At 36.2% G+C, this 13285-nt stretch overlaps 1 protein-coding gene across 11 annotated transcripts in view; it reads left to right on the forward strand.

The window, feature by feature from the left end:
- ALDOB (aldolase, fructose-bisphosphate B) overlaps nucleotides 1-13285 on the forward strand; it is a 48061-nt gene that overhangs the window by 1614 nt on the left and 33162 nt on the right. For 9 of the 11 annotated variants that reach the window (XM_055087056.1, XM_055087065.1, XM_055087060.1 and 6 more), the window contains exons 1-3: nucleotides 41-1190; nucleotides 1894-2020; nucleotides 5587-5743. The gene's annotated coding sequence lies outside the window, so the exon portion shown is untranslated. Of the gene's footprint in view, nucleotides 1-40; nucleotides 1191-1893; nucleotides 2021-5586; nucleotides 5744-13285 lie in introns of those variants that run through there. The other 2 variants (XM_055087061.1, XM_055087059.1) reach the window with 2 other exon arrangements.

Consider the following 13285-nt stretch of genomic DNA (forward strand, 5'->3'; position numbering starts at 1 on the left):
AAAAAAAAAAAAAAAAAAAAAAAAAAAATGCTGTTGTCCATCTACTTCTCTAAAAGAGATGTTCAGGGTGCTTTTTTACATACATCAGGAGAGTGTGTTGTGAATTTTGCAGGTTGGTTTCAGCATGGGATGCTTGTAGCATTAGGATGCATTCAGCTGCAAATAACAGAATCCAGTCTCCCAGGGCCTTAAGCAATAATGATGTTTAATTTTCTCACCTAACAAGAAGTCTGGAGAAGGCAGTCTCAGCAGTGCAATGATGTCATCAAGGACCCAGACTGTCTGTCCTGTTCTGCCATCTTTTGCCACTTCATGGCTATTGCAGCTTCAAATATCAAGTCCTCACAGGGCTGCGTTCAAAACAAGAATGAAAGGGCTGAGGTAAAATCCTTTCTTCTTGTGAAGTTCTGTGGTTTTTTTCCAGGAAAACAATTTCAGGAAGTCTCCCAACAGACCTCTCCTTTTGTCTCATCTGCCAGATATGGGCCACAGGCCCATTCCTAGACTGATCAGAGGCAAAGGGAAATGGGAAAAGCCCAACCACAACTTATTCCCTTGTGGCTTGCGTGAGAAGCTTAGCTTGCGAGAAGCTTAGCTTCTCAGATTCCTAGAGGCCCATAAGATTGCATTTTCTGAAATGCAACTGAATGTGAAACATCATGGAAACAAGATTGTTGTTGCTAGTTTCAAGGAAGTACAGATATTCAAACTCAAATTAGATATGGGGATCGACCAGTTGACAACTGAAAACTATGCTTTCTACCTATTGTTAAACTGTCTTGAATTATTGATTTGGGGCACATGAAGAGCTTTTTTTTTTTTTCCAAATTCCCAGTTTTGTAAAGTGGTCACATGAATTCTGATGCACAGTATGAACCATGTTGTAAATTTCTGAAACTCTCTTTGGCAGACAAACCTTAATATGTCTGCGTTTGAAAGTATTTTCCTGTCTGTATTCAGTTTCAAGAGAAAACAGTGAAATTGAAATCAAATTATGTTCACCCAGAGAACTCATAATCCCTGGAAATTTAGAGGTGAGTCCAACGTCTATCCTAGGGAGATCCCAAAATTTCCAGCGATAGGAAAAATATTTGGCAGTTTACTCTTCAAGAAAGGAATAAGGATGAAGAGAAGAACTACAATCAGCTCTGCCAACTAGAATTGGAATTGCAAGCTCTCCCCAACAAAAGGTATCCCACAACTCAGTCAATTAATACCTAGGGACACCAGGTCTCACCAGACTGGACACAAATGACATCATGTTCGTGTCAAAGAATGCATAGTTTCCTTCATTGACACACTCCTCCCCACCCCCTAAAAGTCTCACTCAAATATTTCTGGGAATCTCCAGAGAGAAAGCTTACATCTATGTTCTCTCATAGCAGTTTGCTAGCCACAAGCATCACACAGCATCTATCTTGTCTTTCTTCTCCAATTTGGCTCCACATTGCCTAGTAACTGTAAAGTAACTCTAAAGGGCGTCTCTCTTGCCTCTCCTCATGATAACCATTTTGGGAACATCAATGCCTCTGCTAAGGTTACTATTTTTTAATGCATAACAAACTCAGTTCTCCAGGCTAGGCTAAACTAGCACAGCAAGAACAAAAGCCAATGTCTCAGTCAGTGGCTTGCCATGACAAATGTTTATTTCTCACTGCCACAAAATCTAATAAAGATTTGGGCACCCTTTAGGGCAACTATTTCACTTATAAGTGTTGCTATACGTGAAATAGTTGCCCTAAAGGGTGCCCAGATCTATATTAGATTTTGTGGCAGTGTCCTGTAGTTGCCCCATTGGAAGCAGGAAACCTCCCTGGTCAGCCAAGCAGGGTTACAAGGATACTCACCAGATAAGGGGCTTAATGGCTCCTCACCAGCTCTTCTCTGCTTTAGACTGCATGTAGCCAGAGCCACGGGCCCACTCAACTGCAAGAGGGCCAAAAAGTGCAGAGAGGTCTTCCATATATATAAAGGCGAAGAGAACAGATTTTGGTGAATGCTAATAATATCTACTTTACAGGTAAGTGCCGGGTTCTTGGAAAAAATGGAAACAATAACCCTTCTCCAACTCTGTGCTCTGTTTCATCACCTGATCCTCAAATCAGTACTGCTTATGCCCAGAGTCCCCCAAACTTGCTCATGAGTAAGCTCCCTTGTTTAGTTCTAATTTCTCTTTCTATAGGAGTTTCAACAAGTCCAAGATTGGGGGAAAATGCTGTGCCATCTCTCATTCTCTCTGATTTATTTTTTCTTTTTCCTGACAAATTCACGTACACCCCCAGTTTTTTCCCATTCCTCTCTCAGACAGTGTCCGACTTGTTCACTACTGTATCATAAAAGTCACAGCCCAGTGCCTGGAACTCAGAAATGTGTTGATGAGTGGATGAATGGATGGATGATAGATGGATGGATGAATGATGGTTTCCTCTCTACCCACAGATGAAGCTCAGAGGGAGCCTGTTTCCACTCTCTATTTACGCTCTGAACTTCTCCTGTCACCTTGACCCTAGCTGTGGCCCTTCTGTCTTAGATATTATTTTTGCTTCTTTTGGGCTCCATTTGGATTGGGACCTTGTTTAGCATTAATTATGGAAATGTCAGAGTTTCAGTTTAGGGGCTGAAATCCTACCACTCAAACCTCTTCAGTGATTCCTGATTGAGGAATGTGTGCATGAGAACAGTAACCAAATGAAAAATAAAATACCTTTTTCTTAACTGATAGGCACCCAATTGTCTCCCAGTGCAGAGATCTTTGTCAAGCCAAATCAGATTATGCTATTTAGATCTGGAATCCTAAAGAAACTTCCATCGTTTCCATCACTCAGGGGTGATGGAAAGGTCTGGAACAGACCAGAGACAGTTTATGCAGAGCACATACGTAGAAGAAAGAATGGTCAGACCCTGACCCAGTGAACTGAAATAGGGGACTGTAATTGCAAAAGAGAGAACATCAGCTTAGAGACTCCAGCACAGAGACATTAGCACAGACCCTGTGCTGTAAGCACTTGAGTAATTCTTCCTCCCTCAGAAAGAAGCTAGTCAGAAGGGTAGACAGAGGGTGTGGGAGCAGCAGAAATGCCCTCCCCTACAGGCCAAGGCAGAAACGGAAGGAGAGCTGGCTGAAAGTTGTCTATCTTCTCTTCCTCTCTTACATGACTAGCTCTTCTCTCCTCTTCACCTTAAATGTTATCTTCACTTCTGCCCTTGCCCAGGCCTTTCAGTCCTTTACCCTGCTCACACCCATTCCACTCCATGACAAACTGTCTCCAATCTAGATCAGTGTCCTCACTCTACCTGCCTTCTAGAGAGACAAGGTCAAACTCTAGGCTTATTACTGCACTTTTGTATAAAGTCATTTTTCAAAATACAAAACTCGCTATACGTTAACACTGACATATGGATAAACTTTCTTCTGTGTACACATGGATTTTTGATCAAGTGGCCCACTATTGAAAATTCTTGGCAATCTTACCACAAAGAATAGCCTATAGCTAGTTTCCTCTCCTGAACTAGGGTTCCCATCTCCTTAACATATTTGCTACAAAATAACAAAACGTTCATCCATAATAATGAAAAAAAATGGGGGAAAACAAGACTATGAAGGGTTGGCCATGATATAGACAGTGTGGGAGGAGAGCTTTGGATGGTGCGAAATCAATATTGCCCTGCCTAGCTTCTTTCTCTCAACTTCTCCCACTGTCTCCCAATTATATGCCATTATTTCCCCACTCACCTTTACTTTTGCAAGCTTGAATGAGTGTGAATAGTCTCTGGCTTTGCCATAAATATCAGCCGATTTGGATAGTTCTCTGTTAACACAGATCTTCTTTGTTTCCAACTAATAATGCTGTTTATCTAATAGTTCTGTCACCAAAATTTTAGAATAGACAAATAGAGTGTAAAATGCCTCAAAGCATTCTCATTACTGCAGAAACTTTACAAGGAAAAAAAACCTAAAGAGTTAAAAGACTTATAAGTAGTGGTACAGACACTCCACCACAGAAGATGGCAAATAAGCACACCAAAAGATGCTCAGCATTATTAGTCATTATGGAAATACAAATTAAAACCACAATGAGATACTATCACACGCCCAGTAGAATGGCTAAAATTTTTTTAAACTGACTATACCAAGTGTTGGTGAGGATGCAGAGCAACTAAACTCTCATATACTCCTGTTGGGAATATAAAATGGTACAGTCACTTTGAAAAACAAGTGGGAAGTTTCCTGAAAAGTTAAATATACACATACCATTTGATCAGATCCAGCCATTCCACTCCGAGGTACTTATCCCAAGAAAAATGGAAACATACATCTACATTAAGACCTGTACATGAATATTTATAGAGCATTATTTGTCATAGTTAAACACTGGAAACCACTCAAATGTCCATCAGCAGCAAATGGATAAATACAGTGAAGAATATCCATATCATGGAATACTACTCAGCAATGAAAAGGATGAATATGGATGAATTTCAAAATACTTATGCTGAGTGAAAGAAGCCAGACCAAAAAAAAAGAGTATATATTGAATGATGCCATTTATGTAAAACTCTAGAAAATGTAGACTAATCTCTATAGTGACAGGAAGCAAATCAGTATTGCCTGGAGATGGGGTAGGGTGAGGTAGGGAGGAAAGGTTTATAAAGGTACATAAATAAACTTTTAGGGGTGATGGATATGATCAATATCTTGATTGCAGTGATGGTTACATGGATGTATAGATATGTCAGGACATCAAATGTTATACTTCACAAATGTGCAGTTTATTATAAGTCAATTATATCTCAATAAAGTTGTTATTTTAAAAAGATGCTTCGTGGTTTGCACCAGCCAAAGATGAAAGAACTGGCTTGCATCTTTTCATTATGTTTCAAACTGCTCTCTAAATGTTCCTTTTAGAGTGTAGGTCAGCAGAGAGAAGGGGTGGGTATTCTTGGTTACCTATCACCCCACCGTGCTTTTATCTGTTGGTGTGTATATAGTTTCTCTAAAGATTTATTTCAAAAAAGCCCATGTTTAAGAAAAAAATTTAAAAGTCTTTAAAATCTGCTGGATCATCTGATCTTTAATTCCTACTAGCTAAAACATTTTATGAATCTAAAGTTCTGTAAATATACTCTTTGATTTGAAGATGCCCTCAATTATAAAAGGCACACTAAATCTCTAGCTTTTAATGGCTTTTTAGGGGGAAAAAAGTAAAAGCAATATATTAAAAGTACACTTATTATAAGATTCACTCCTGTTTCAAAAATATTAAAAGTATGACTTAGAGTACTCATTGTAGCACATGGTCCCCAGGTTGTAGAAAGGGATGTTTTGAGAACTAAAAGTGTTCGCATTGGTCAGGGTACAAAGTGTAACAAAGAGACCCCAAAATACAACAGCTTAAACTGCGTAGAAGTGTGTTTCAATCTCATTTAACACCCAGCAGGTAGGCAGTCCGGGACTGGCTTAATGGGTGTTTGACCTGTGCAGTTCCACAGAGCCCCATACTCAGAAGGGCCCAGAGCTTGGTTTAATGTGCTGCTGTTGCAACCTTGAAATTCTTAATAATCTTGTTTGAACTTGTGTTTTAAAAGCAAAGTCCCTTGGGACAAAGGAACATGCATGTGAGCAGAGGAATACACAATATGTGTCTGTCATTTCTGCACTCTATTTGCATATCATGTTGGGAATGCTCCATGAGTGAAGAATTCCAGTGGACCCACAATGCATGGAAGTTCAGAGAAACTCAAAGTGAGTATAAGTGTGTTATGTTGATGGCTAAGGAAGGGACTGAGGGAGGGGACTGGCAGTCCTGGCAGTCCTGGGAGGCCATGCTCTCCATTTGAACTAGAACTTGCTTCTAATCCAGAAAGAAGACTGATACTCTAAGAAACACGAACAACCAAGGAATCTTATCACATCCTTTCTTACTTGTGTTACTTCCCTGTATTAACAAGCCACTTACACTGCAAATGATAACATAGAAAGAAAGGGAAACCTATACTCTTTTTTTCCTTTCAATCTTTCCTTACTCAATATGTGTGTATGAAGAAGTGAAACAAAAACATTTGAGTTAGTTTTGTGCTGCATTTATAATCTTCTGATGAGAATGAAATACATATACATGTAGGAACTACAAAACACACATCATGTAATTTTGGTGATTCTGCATATGAGTTAAATGCTCATATATTTGCATTTAAAAACTGGCATTGCACAATATAATGAATGGTAAAATTCATGTTAATGATCTAGGTTTTAAGTTTACTTAGAACAACACTAAATAGCAACAAAAAATACCATGAAAAATCAAAAGAAAGAGCATGGAGAGAAGAGAGAACTTTAAATTTTACAACCTTTAATGGCAATTTTCCTCTCCTTTTTGAACAAGAGGCCCTGCAATTTCATTTTGCAATGGGCCTCACAAATTGTAGCTGGCCCTGCTGCTATCTGCAAAATGTGACTTCCACTTGTGGGTTCAATTTGACTGCTTCAGCTTCTGTCATCTTCCAGCCAGTGAAGAACTGGAGAAAGACCAAGGAATTGAAGAAGAATTCCTTTATGGGCCCCCATCACTAAACTCAAATCCCATCAGCCAAAACTTAGTCACACAGCCACATCTAGCTTTGAGGCCGGCTGGGAACTATCTTTAGCCAAGCAGCTATATACTCAGCTAAAATGCTTTTACTTTAGAAGGGGAAAATGGGTATTGGGAACAACATGCAGTTGGCCACAGTATTCATTCAATTGGATCTAATATTTCCAGTCCTAGGAATTTATCTTAAGAAAATAACAGAAATGTATAAAAAGTTTTAAGTATAAGGATACTCACTGCATCTCTTTTTATAATTAGAAAATAAAGTAGAAACAACCTGCATTTCCAAAACAGAAATTGGTTAAATAAATAAATGCATACCTATATTCTGGAAAATTATAGACCCATTAAAATTATGTTCTCAAAGAATATTCAGTGGTATAGGAAAATGCTCAAGATGTAATAGTACATGAGAAAAGCCGAATGTAAAACTCTGCATATAATACCTTTTAGACGCACTTTTTTCAGCTAAATGGGTATGGGTTTATCGCAGGGATCAAGGGAACAAGACTATAGCCCTCAAAGAGTAAATTTCTCACAGCATATATTTGAACTACAGCCCTGCAGGATCAGAAACTAGATTTTGTTTACAGACTCAGAACAGATTTGTCTCTCAGAATGAGACATTTTAACCAGAATCATAACATAAATACATACATCATGAAGGCAAGTTTATTCATTTAGGACATATAATAATGACATGAACTGCATATATATATATATATATATATATATAATATGTATACTATATGTATATTATATATATGCAGTGCCCTTCCTCAGTCCCATACTAAGTGCCAGTGCCCTCCCTGGGGGCAATATAGTATAAAATATTGTATCATTATATTCGATGATACTACAACTCAGCCAAACAAATTTCAGTCTAGTAACAAAGTCAAGCACTTATTCTTAAAGAATTCTCCATGAGGATTTTTCAAGAAAAGCAGCCAGAGTGTGAAAACAACCACATTTTTCAGAGGACTCTAAATGTCTTTTTGTAAAGGATTACTGAGAAACAGAGGCATAGAGCCCATATGTCCTTCAGCCATTTTCAAGAGTCCTATAGCTGATGATCAGGAACAAAAATTTTGACTTCCATTTCCTGTAGGGAAGAAACGTGGAGGGGCACAAGAAACATGAAGGGGGATGGAGAAGATTCTGTCTGGAGAAGTGTGTGGGAGAGCTTTGGAAGAGAGTGGAGATGGAGAGTTTGCGATAGTGACTCTGAAGCTCATGGGATATAAGATAAAAACAAAAGGAGATTTAAAGAAGTGTTGCTGTAGTTATAAGCTTGACTTTCATTAATGTCCCTTGAGAAACATGAATAAATCTGAATTACTTTTTAATTGCTTTTGGTTATGTGACCTTGAAGGGACCCTGGAGTAATATTCCAGGGATACACAAAATACAAAAGTAATTAATGATTTTAAAATCTACATTATATCAACAGGTAAAAAAATCATAAAAAAAGACACCAGACTTTGATAATATTCAACATTTGTTTTTATTTTTTGAAAGATTAGAAGATTTAATATATGTATCCATTGAAGAAAAATTCTTAAGTAGGTACTCTTAAGATATTGTCTTCAAACTGTGCCCATGTGTTTCCACAAATAATTTTGGGGAACTATGTACACCTTTGCACTTTAAATTAACATATACAATTTCCATCTAAATTTAAAGAGTTCCAAAGGATGTAATATCCAATGTTTCACTATCAGTCACTATTTTAAATACATACAAATATTACAGTGATTAAATATTCACTATCATCCTTTAAAGAAAAGTACACGTAGTAGTTCAGAACACGTATATTGTCCTTTTCCACTTCCCTCACATAATTCTATCTAATAGAATTATATACAATATATTTCTAGGCTTGAAAGTCATATTGATCACTATATCATACTTCTCTGAAACAAACTAAAAAACTTGCCTAGTTTTCTGTAACCATAAAGCTTAAGTCTACCTGCCGAATACTGTAGCCACTAGTCACATGTGGCACTCAAAATGAGACTAGATTAACTAAAAAACTAAACATTTAATTATATTTAAGTTTTAAAATTTAAATTTAAAAAGTTTTTTAAATTTTCCCATAGAGATCTTACCTATTTTTTAGGCTTATTTCTAACTATTTTATGTGTTTAATGCTTTTGAAAATTATTTTATAAAAGATACATTTTCTGTTTGCAATGTATTTGAAAAGATAATTGATCTTTATATACTGATTTTGTATCCTATAACCTTGCTAAACTATGATTAATTCTAATAATTATTCCATTCAGGTAGACAATCTTATCACCTACAAATAATGAACAATTTTGTTTCTTCATTTCTAAACTTTATACTTTCTATTCTCTTTCTTGTCTTAATTCATTTAATTCATTGGCTAGGATAATGTTGAACAGAAGTAGTGATATTGGGTACCCTTGTTTTATTCCTTATCCTAAACAATATGCTTCTAATATTTCACCATTAACTAGGATGCTTGCTACAGGTTTTTCATAGATCCTTTTATTACATTAAGGACAGTTCCTTCTGTTGATAACAAGCCTTGAATCACGAGTTTTTTCTAACACCTTTTCACTACGAGATGATTATTTCCCCCCCTGTAATCTGATAATATCATTACTTATATTATTTTATCTTCTCATGATAAAGTACGTTTGCAACCCTGAGATAAATCCACGTCGTGGTCACTTTTACAATGTATTGTATTCAATTGGCTAAGATATTCTTTAGAATTTTTCCATCTATGTTCACTAAAGAGATTGGCTGTAATTTTTCTCATTCATACCATCTTTTCAGGTTTTACTTTCAGGTTCTTGTGAGTCTTATAAATAAGTTGGGGAGTGTCCCCTTTTCTGCACTCTGGAATAGTATTAAGTAAAATCAGAAGCATTTGTTCTATGGTTAAAACAAACCAATAAAACTGTGGCCATACAATTTTTTCCTTGTGGTAAGAGCAACTTAAGTTTCTATTTCTTTAATGGTTGTTCTATTTCTTCTTGAGTCAATTTTGTTAGTTATAGTATTCCAGTAATCATCCATTTTAGTTAGGTTTTCAAATATGTGGGCAACAAATTTCTTGATATCCTTGTTGCCTTTTTAAAACCCTTTTTAAAATTCTTAACGTTGATGAAGACAAGAAGAGGCAAAATAAATAATCTTGGCAGAAGGTTTGTCATTTGTCTTTTCAAAGAATCAACTTTTATCTTGTTTCATTTGTTTCTACTCATATCTTTTCTTTAGATTTATTCTGTTTTTTGAACTTAAGCAGCATGCATAGCTCAATTTTCAGTCTTTCTGCTATTCTAATAGAAGTACTTAAGGCCAAAAAAAAAACCACAAGTGCTACTTTAGCTGCATCCCAAAATCTTTAATACAAATTATTTTCATTATTTAATTCAAAATATTTTCTAATTTCCATTATGATTTTTTTCTTTGGCCTATGGATTAATCAGAAATATGTTTATTTCCAAACACATGGATTTTTTTCTAGTTATTTTTGATACTGATTGCTAATTTACTCATATTAAGGTTTATATAACATAGTAAGCCTCTGGAATTTCCTAAGACATGTTTTATGGCCTGGGATGTGGTCCATTTTTGTAAACGTTCTAAACGTCCTTAAAAATAATGTATGTTCTGCAGTTATTAGATGCAGTGCTCTATTAGGTCAAACTTGTTAATTATGCTGTTCAAACTTTTACATCCTTAAAAAATTACTAAGAAAAATGTAAATAAAATCTCCCCATGGTCCTAGGATTCATCTGTTTGTCCATATAGTTGCTTTTTTCTTGTAGGTTGAGGTTCTATTATTAGTTGCATTAATTATAAGATAAAAATTACTTGCTCCTGGTAGATAAATCCTTTTATCATTATGTAATAAGCCTCTGTATTAATGCTTTTTGCCTTAAAGACTACTTCAAACTTAATATAGTTACATCAGTTATTTGCCTGCCATAACTTTTTTCATTCTTTTACTTTGAACTTTTATGACTTTACATTTTAGCTGTGTTGCTTTAAACAGCATATATTGATTTTTTAAAAAATCTAGTATAAGGATATATTAATCAGAGACTTTAATCTATTTACATTTATCACAATTGAGATTTTTGTATTTATTTCTACTATGTTATTTTGCACTATCTCTTCCTTTTTTTGTTTCTCTTTCTGTCCTTTCTTACCTTCTTTTGGATAGAATACATCTTTTCCCCTTCATTCTTTTTTTTTTTTTTTTTTTTTTTTTTTTGCGTTACGCGGGCCTCTCACTGTCGTGGCCTCTCCCGTTGCGGAGCCTGTGCTCCGGATGCGCAGGCTCCACGGCATGTGGGATCCTCCCGGACCGGGGCACGAACCCGTGTCCCCTGCATTGGCAGGCGGGCCCCCAACCACTGCGCCACTAGGGAAGCCCCTCCCCTTCATTCTTGAAGCATTATTTCACTGAGTATTAGCAGTTATTTTCTTTTATCACATTTATAACATTTCACTTTCTTCTGGCTTCTGCTGTTGCTGTTGAGATGTCAGCTGTAAGTCTGACTGTGGTTCCTTTGAAAGCTATGTTTTCTCTGGTTGCTTTTAAGATTTTTCTCTTTGTTGTTGTTTTACAGTTTTACTATAAATCATTTAGATGTACTTTCTGAAAAATATTTGTCCTGCTTGGAATTCACTTGGTTTCTTAAATCTGTGGATCGATGGTTCACCAGTTTGGAAATTTTTCAGCCATACTCTTTTCAAATACTACTTCCGCCTCATTTTTTCTCTTCTTCTGCTAATCTATTTATATGTAGGGTAGAACTTCTCACTGATTCCCTATGTCTTTAACACACTCCTATGTATTTTTATTCTCTTTCTTCTCCCTGCTTTGTGCTAGATATCTCTACTGACCATTAAATCCAGTTCATTAATTCCCATTCTCTCTTCATCTATGCCTAACCTGCTATTAAACTTATCCATCAAGTTCCTGATTTCAGTTATGTTTTCCAGTTCACTTGTCTGCTTATATTTTAAGGTGTGCTAGACACTGTATTTGAAAGCTTATGTGTAGAAATAACTTGAGGCCTAAAATAAAGTTATCTTCTTTCAGGAAAGGAATTTTTTTTTAATTTTTAAATTTTATTTCATTTATTTTTTTATACAGCAGGTTCTTATTAGTCATCAGTTTTATACACATCAGTGTATACATGTCAATCCCAATTGCCCAATTCATCACACCACCGTCCCCAACCCCCGTGGCTTTCCCTCCTTGGTGTCTATACGTTTGTTCTCTACATCTGTGTCTCAACTTCTGCCCTGCAAACCGGTTCATCTGTACCACTTTTATAGGTTCCACATACATGCATTAATACACGATATTTGTTTTTCTCTTTCTGACTTACTTCACTCTGTATGACAGTCTCTAGATCCATCCACGTCTCAACAAATGACCCAATTTCATTCCTTTTTATGGCTAAGTAATATTCCATTGTATATATGTAGCACATCTTCTTTACCCATTCGTCTGTCGATGGGCATTTCAGTTGATTCCATGACCTGGCAATTGTAAATAGTGCTGCAATGAACATTGGGGTGCATGTGTCTTTCTGAAGTATGGTTTTCTCTGGGTATAAGCTCAGTAGTGGGATTGCTGGGTCATATGGTAATTCTATTTTTAGTTTTTTAAGGAACCTCCATACTGTTCTCCATAGTGACTGTATCAATTTACATTCCCACCAACAGTGCAAGAGGGTTCCCTTTTCTCCACACCCTCTCCAGCATTTGTTGTGTCTTGTTTATGGTTTCCTTTGCTGTGCAAAAGCTTTTAAGTTTCATTAGGTGCCATTTGTTTATTTTTGTTTTTACTTCCATTACTCTAGGAGGTGGATCAAAAAAGATCTTGCTGTGATGTATGTCAAAGAGTGTTCTTCCTATGTTTTACTCTAAGATTTTTATAGTGACTGGTCTTATATTTAGGTCTCTTATCCATTTTGAGTTTATTTTTGTGTATGGTGTTAGGGAGTGTTCTAATTTCATTCTTTTACATGTAGCTGTCCAGGTTTCCCAGCACCACTTATTGAAGAGACTGTCTTTTCTCCATTGTATATCCTTGCCTCCTTTTTTTATAGATTAGTTGACCATAGGTGCGTGGGTTTATCTCTGGGCTTTCTATCTTGTTCCATTGATCTATTTTTCTGTTTTTATGCCAGTACCCTATTGTCTTGATTACTGTAGCTTTGTAGTCTGAAGTCAGGGATCCTGATTCCTGCAGCTCTGTTGTTTTCCCTCAAGACTGCTTTGGCTTGTTGGGGTCTTTTGTGTCTCCATACAAATTTTAAGATTTTTTGTTCTAGTTCCATAAAAAATGCCACTGGTAATTTGATAGGGATTGCATTGAATCTGTAGATTGCTTTAGGTAGTGTAGTCATTTTCACAATATTGATTCTTCCAATCCAAGATCATGGTATATTTCTCCATCTGTTGGTATCATCTTTAATTTCTTTCATCTGTGTCTTATAGTTTTCTGCATACAGGTCTTTGGTCTCCCTAGGTAGGTTTATTCCTAGATATTTTATTCTTTTTGTTGCAGTGGTAAATGGGAGTGTTTCCTTAATTTCTCTTTCAGATTTTTTATAATTAGTGTATAGGAATACAAGAGATTTCTGTGCATTAATTTTGTATCCTGAAACTTTACCAAATTCATTGATTAGCTCTAGTAG

The sequence above is a fragment of the Physeter macrocephalus genome, chromosome 9 (genome assembly GCF_002837175.3).
Source record: "Physeter macrocephalus isolate SW-GA chromosome 9, ASM283717v5, whole genome shotgun sequence".
Classification (NCBI taxonomy): domain Eukaryota; kingdom Metazoa; phylum Chordata; class Mammalia; order Artiodactyla; family Physeteridae; genus Physeter; species Physeter macrocephalus.